Raw genomic sequence first — 5,697 nt, forward strand, 5'->3', positions numbered from 1 at the left:
GAATGCAAACAAGATGTTCCGTTTAGGTGTTTTATTGAGATGAAGGTTTAAAGTGTGTGTGTGTGGTTCTGAAATAGAGATACAGGCATAAATCAGTAAATGTAAACTCTCTATATAAATATCAAAGAATTATTACATGCATAGCAGGTATATAATAAACCAAACACAATCAAAATTAAATTATAGTTTTGTTATGGATTACTTGAATACAGTGTTATAATAAATGCTTATTACTAAGTAAATACAAACTTACAAATGCAATAGTATACTATATCTCTGTTCAAAGATTACTTTCCTGCACATTAACTGCAACAATATACAACATGCTAAATTCTGCTGAACATATAATAATTATGAGCTGCAGAGTTGCTCCTTAAAATAACAGCGTTACACATTGTGCAAGAACAACATAAATTATTTCAACTGAGGCACGTAAAGCTTGCAGAGCAACACCTCCATTAATTAGCAGCGTTCTCAACAATTAAACACACGAGCAGTACGAATCTCCGCCATTATACGACAACGAGCAGCAACATGCCACAACATTATTGTGAGGTAAAAACAACAACAAACTTAGGTATACTCACTGGTAGTTGCACGCACACAATACTAGGAACTTGTAAATAAGTACAGCAACACTAACTTATATTATCTATAAAATAAAAGCTGCACCATCTTTCAACGTCAGCGCTCTCTTCCAAACTTTTCGAAACTGAAACTTAAGCTGTCTGCTTCCGTGAGCCGCAGAGCGCAGTGACGCTCCTGATTGGCTGATTCTCAAGCAGCCAGTTTCATCTGCCAGAAAAGGGTTGTCCTTCATCACAGCCGCCCCCAAATATGTTACACTATATTTGCCACTCTAAGAAGTACTGACCGTATCAGTATCTGGTATGGCAGGCAGAGCTACAAGGCGAGTGACAGGCCTCGTGTAGATTTTGTCCTTGACCTTAACTACTGCAGTCCTGACTCTCCCATCAGTTCCTGGAATAACCTCAGTGACATGACCTAAAGGCTACTGTGCTCTGGGCAGCTGTGGGTCCACCACCATCACTATGGTTCCAGTTTGCAGCTGTGCAGGGTCCTTGTGCCACTTAGAGCGACTCTGAAGAGTTGGGAGGTAGTGTCGTATAAAGTGGGACCAAAACTGGTCAGCCAGCACCTGAGTATGTCTCCAGCGGTGGCGACTCAGGAGCTCAGACTCACCATACACAACCTGTGGTAAAGAGGGGTTGAGCCGCCCCATGAGGGGCAAGTTGGGGGTCACTGGGTCAACATCAGCCACATCAGTTCCAGCAGTGTTTTTCCCCGCGTTATATCATCAGCTGGGTTGTTGACCGAATCCACATATCTCCAGGCGCGGACATCAGTCAGCTCCTGGATTTCAGCTATCCGTGTTCCCAGTCGAATACCTGCATCGGCTGTAGCCTGACCAGCCGTGAGTACTGCTGCAGAGTCGATCCAGGAATATAACATTACGCGATATGTCACAGTCGACTCTCTTTTAAGTAGTGCAGCTAGCTGTGCAGCCGTCAAAGCACAGTCTAGTCTTGGCATTGATTGCTGCTTCTTCAGCCGCCACCTGACCAGCGGCAGCCCGCCGATGATCACGCCCGTGAGCCCATCCGCAGATAGGCCACTGATTATGCCTTCTCCGATCATCAGCCAGGCATGCAGCCCCCTGGAGGTCGGAAGCGTTCAATCAGGGTTCATAGCAGCGAGGCAGTATCCGGTAGATGCGCCGCACTTTCCTCCCACGCCCACGGCCGCAGCACATCTTCTGCAGCGCAGCGTCACCAGCCCCTGTTTGTCCTGGGCGCCGTACCGTAATCCGGCCCGCGTAGTGAAGGGGACTATAAATCCCAGGGGGTCGAACAGGCATGCCAAGACTCTGTATATGTTTCGCATGGTGGGTGTAGGTTGGTCCAGCATACGGTATTTATACCTTAATGTGTCAGAACTGCAGAGCCAGCGGAGTCCCAGGGCGAGCTCCTGTGGGTCAGTGCCTGACTCGTTGAGCCACAACTCACTGCTCTCAGATCTTGCTTCTTTGGGCAGATGGCTGATGACCTCAGGGGTGTTACTGGCCCACTGGCGTAACTCAAATCCACCTGTAGCCAACAGTGAGGTCAGTTTGTTGACCAGGTGATGGGCTTCTTCAACAGATGGGAGGCTTTGCAGACAGTTATCCACATAAAAGGATCGTTCTATCAACACTCTAACATCTTCACCAGGCTGACTGTGGTCAACCACATGTTTCTGCAACGCAAAAGTTGCACAGCAGGGCATACATGTGGTGCCAAATGGAAGGACTTGCCATGTGTAGATGCTGGGTGGTTCCTCTGTATTCAGGTCTCGCCACAGGAAGCGCAGCAAGGGCTTGTCTTCTGGGAGCAGCCTCACCTGATGAAACATGCCGTGATATCACTGCTGATAGCAATTGCATGCTCTCTGAAGCACAGCAGTACACCCAGTAGACTGGAACTTAAGGTGGGCCCAGGCAACAGCAGCTCATTGAGAGTTTCTCCCTTATACATGAAGGAACAGTTAAACACAATCCTGTTCTTTCCATTATGGCTCACCATGTGATGTGGGATGAACCAGGACTCGGCTGCTTTGCTCAGCTCCTCTTTAACTGCATAGCCCGCATTTTCCAGCTTTCCAATCTCTGCAGAGTATACGGCTGCTCTGTGAGGGTCTCGCAGCAGACGCCTCTCTGTACTGCGGAGATTAGCTAGCACAGCCTCCTTAGGTGCCTGAAGCAGTGGCATGTTCTTCGATCTGAGGAGGGGAGTAGCGTAGCGCTGAATTCCATCAATCTCTACTCGTGTGGTCTTCGCCTCCAGCAGGCAGACTGCTTCCTGATCCTGCCTGGAGCGTGTGACAAGCTTTTCACTCCTGTAGGGCAGAACATCCAGCTGCCACAATCTCTCTACACTCTGTAGAAGCTTGTTAGTGAGTAAAAGGGTGGAGACGTGCAGACCATGTTGTGATGTTGCCTGCTGCTTGCTGTACCTGATTGGCCCCTGAAGTGTCCAGCCCAACTTTGTCTTCACTGCGGCTGGTCCCCCGTGGGGTCCCAAATGTACAGGCTCCACTGGAGTGATTAAGTGGGTGTAATCTGACCCGATTAACAGCAGGGGTTGCACTCTGTTAATTGTCTGGAGAGGGAGGCCTCTTAAATGTTTGTGCTTCCTCTGAAGTGCCTTCATTGAGGAAATGTGCTCAGCCAGACCCAGTTGATCAGCAGTGAATGCTCTGTATATCTTGAAGGACTTCTTTGGATGGTCTACTGGGGAGATGGAGAACGACACTGCAGTGCCGTGCAGAACCCTGATATCTTGCCGAACAGTTCTGAGGATCAGATTTTCCGGTTCACCAGTAAGCTTAAGGCTCTGCGCTGCTGCAGGGAGGAGAATGGTCCGCTCCGATCCATCGTCAACGATGGCATATGTCTCCAAGGTGTGTTCACCAATACACAGCAGCACTTTACTCACTTTCAGTAGGACCTGGCTGCATCCAGCCCGCCTGTCCATGTACAGAACTTCATTAGTTGTACTGATGAGACAGGATGTATCCTTAGCTGCAGGTTTTATATTCACTTCATGCAAAGCTTGCAGGTGTCTCCCCTTACACTTGTGACATGTAATTTTCAAGCGGCACTGTGCAGCCTGGTGTGTGCGACCGCATCGCCAGCACATCTTGTTGGTCTTAATCCACGCTGTTATCTGTTCCACTGTAAGCTGTGCAAAGTTTGCACACTTATCTAGGAAGTGTTGCGTGTTAGAGCAGTAAGGACAGTATGCTGTCCTCTCTGGCTGCTTGGTGCTAGATAATTGTCGGTGTGCAACCGGTGTGCTCTCGGAGTTGGTCTGTGGTGTGCATGATGTTGGTATTTCTAACGCCGCTCTTGGCGTCTGGCCGATTGCTCTGTCCTGGGTCCTGCTCTGCTCTTGTGTTCACTCAGTTAAAGAGAGGCTCGCTCATACCGTCTCCTGCATCCCAGCTCATAGTCAGAAAGCAGTCAGAAAAATTACAATAGGCTTAGGATTGTGAAACCGCGTGGGTACAAGAATCTCTTGAAATTCAGCCCGTATATCATGAAGGCAGTTTGGACATCAGCCGTGTCACGCATGAACCACAGTGGAGATCAGTCTTTCCACTGTCCCCCAAGCTGGTCTAACATCACCGCGGGTACTTTCTCACTTTCAGGGGCGAGGCTCGCTTAAGCCCACTGGAGTCACCGCGTGCAATAGGGGAGCCTCCCCATTAGATCCAGCTATTTTCCCTGAGCAGCCCCAGCTGGTGAGGCTGTGTCCATAATGCTCAATTAGGCTTCTCATGAAAGTGTCAGTGTAGGGCTGCAGTGAGTTTGTATCTGATCCGCTAATAAAGTGCCTCCTCATACTTCCAGGTGATCCATCAGGATCTGGTATTTAAAAGCGGCTCTTAGCAATTGTCCACAGGTGATGCGGTTCTCCAGAGCAACCTTAAGCCTGCGCGAGACTCTCTGGATCCCCCTTTGGTGAATGCAGGGATTGTGGGTTTTAGGCCCACGGTACACTGTATCATGGTGGTGGGAGGGTTGCAGCTCTTCGGGGAGCGACTCCACATCTTCTGTGGGGTGTAGGGTGCACAGTACTCTGAATCTGTACCCGGGCACTGAATGATGGGGCTCAGGATGTCTGGGAGCTCCTGCTGGCGTGCCATCCTAATGTCTCTCAGTGCTGTTATGGAAGCCATAAGGTCCTGTGATAGTGGCTGATAAATGTTGTCTGCTACTGGAGGGTGAGGTGGCGGTGGCCAGTCATCATCATCCGTAGGCAGAGTCTTGACCACCAGCTTGCATTGGCCCGGGATTGAAGTGGTTTAGTGCAGCACATGCATCCTGCTCGTGCCTTTCTGTTGGGGGGGCTGTTGTACAGGGAAAGGAGAAAAGGGCTGTCTGTCGCGGTGCTGGTAGGTCTAGGAAGGGAAGTCTGGAGCGTCAAGTGGCCTGTGCATGTCCATTACCTGTTGCTGCAGCCTTAGATTATCTTCCGCAGCTTATAAGAGCTTCAAGGACCTCAGGCATTGTCTCTGGGGCGAATAACCAGCGATCTGGCCGAGGCAGGCGTACTCTGAAAGAGGGGTTCTGTATACTCAAACTGATGTGGATAGACAGCTTCCGCTCCCTGAATGACACTCCCGTCCTCATGCAGCAGTGGTGGTGTGAGAGGCGTCATCCTGGCGTGTCTCTCTGGGAATCTAACCATGCTGTCGTAAGGCCGCTGTTGCTCTGACAGGTTAAGCGATTGATGAGGCAAACGAGAGGGCAGCTGCAATGCTTGGAGGGGTATGTCATAGTCTTCCATCCAGGCTGGTCGCCGGGTCTCTCGGCGGGGTCGTGCATCTACTGGGCGTGTATACTGATCCGAGAACATCTCTAAACAATCCCAGAGTGACCGCAGCGTCATCCGGCTTGAAAGGACCAGGTATGGTGATTGGTAGGACTATATAATTGACTGATTCTTCAGGGTTGCTTGTGACCACCAGGGGGGCACTGATTAGAATGCAAACAAAATGTTCCATTTAGGTGTTTTATTGAGCTTAGCTGTTTAAAGTGTGTGTGGTTCTGAAATGAGATACAGGCATAAATCAGTAAATGTAAACTCTCTATATAAATATCAAAGAATTATTACATGCATAAGCAGGTATATA

This window comes from Cyprinus carpio, chromosome B4, assembly GCF_018340385.1.
Source record: "Cyprinus carpio isolate SPL01 chromosome B4, ASM1834038v1, whole genome shotgun sequence".
In the NCBI taxonomy this organism is placed as follows: domain Eukaryota; kingdom Metazoa; phylum Chordata; class Actinopteri; order Cypriniformes; family Cyprinidae; genus Cyprinus; species Cyprinus carpio.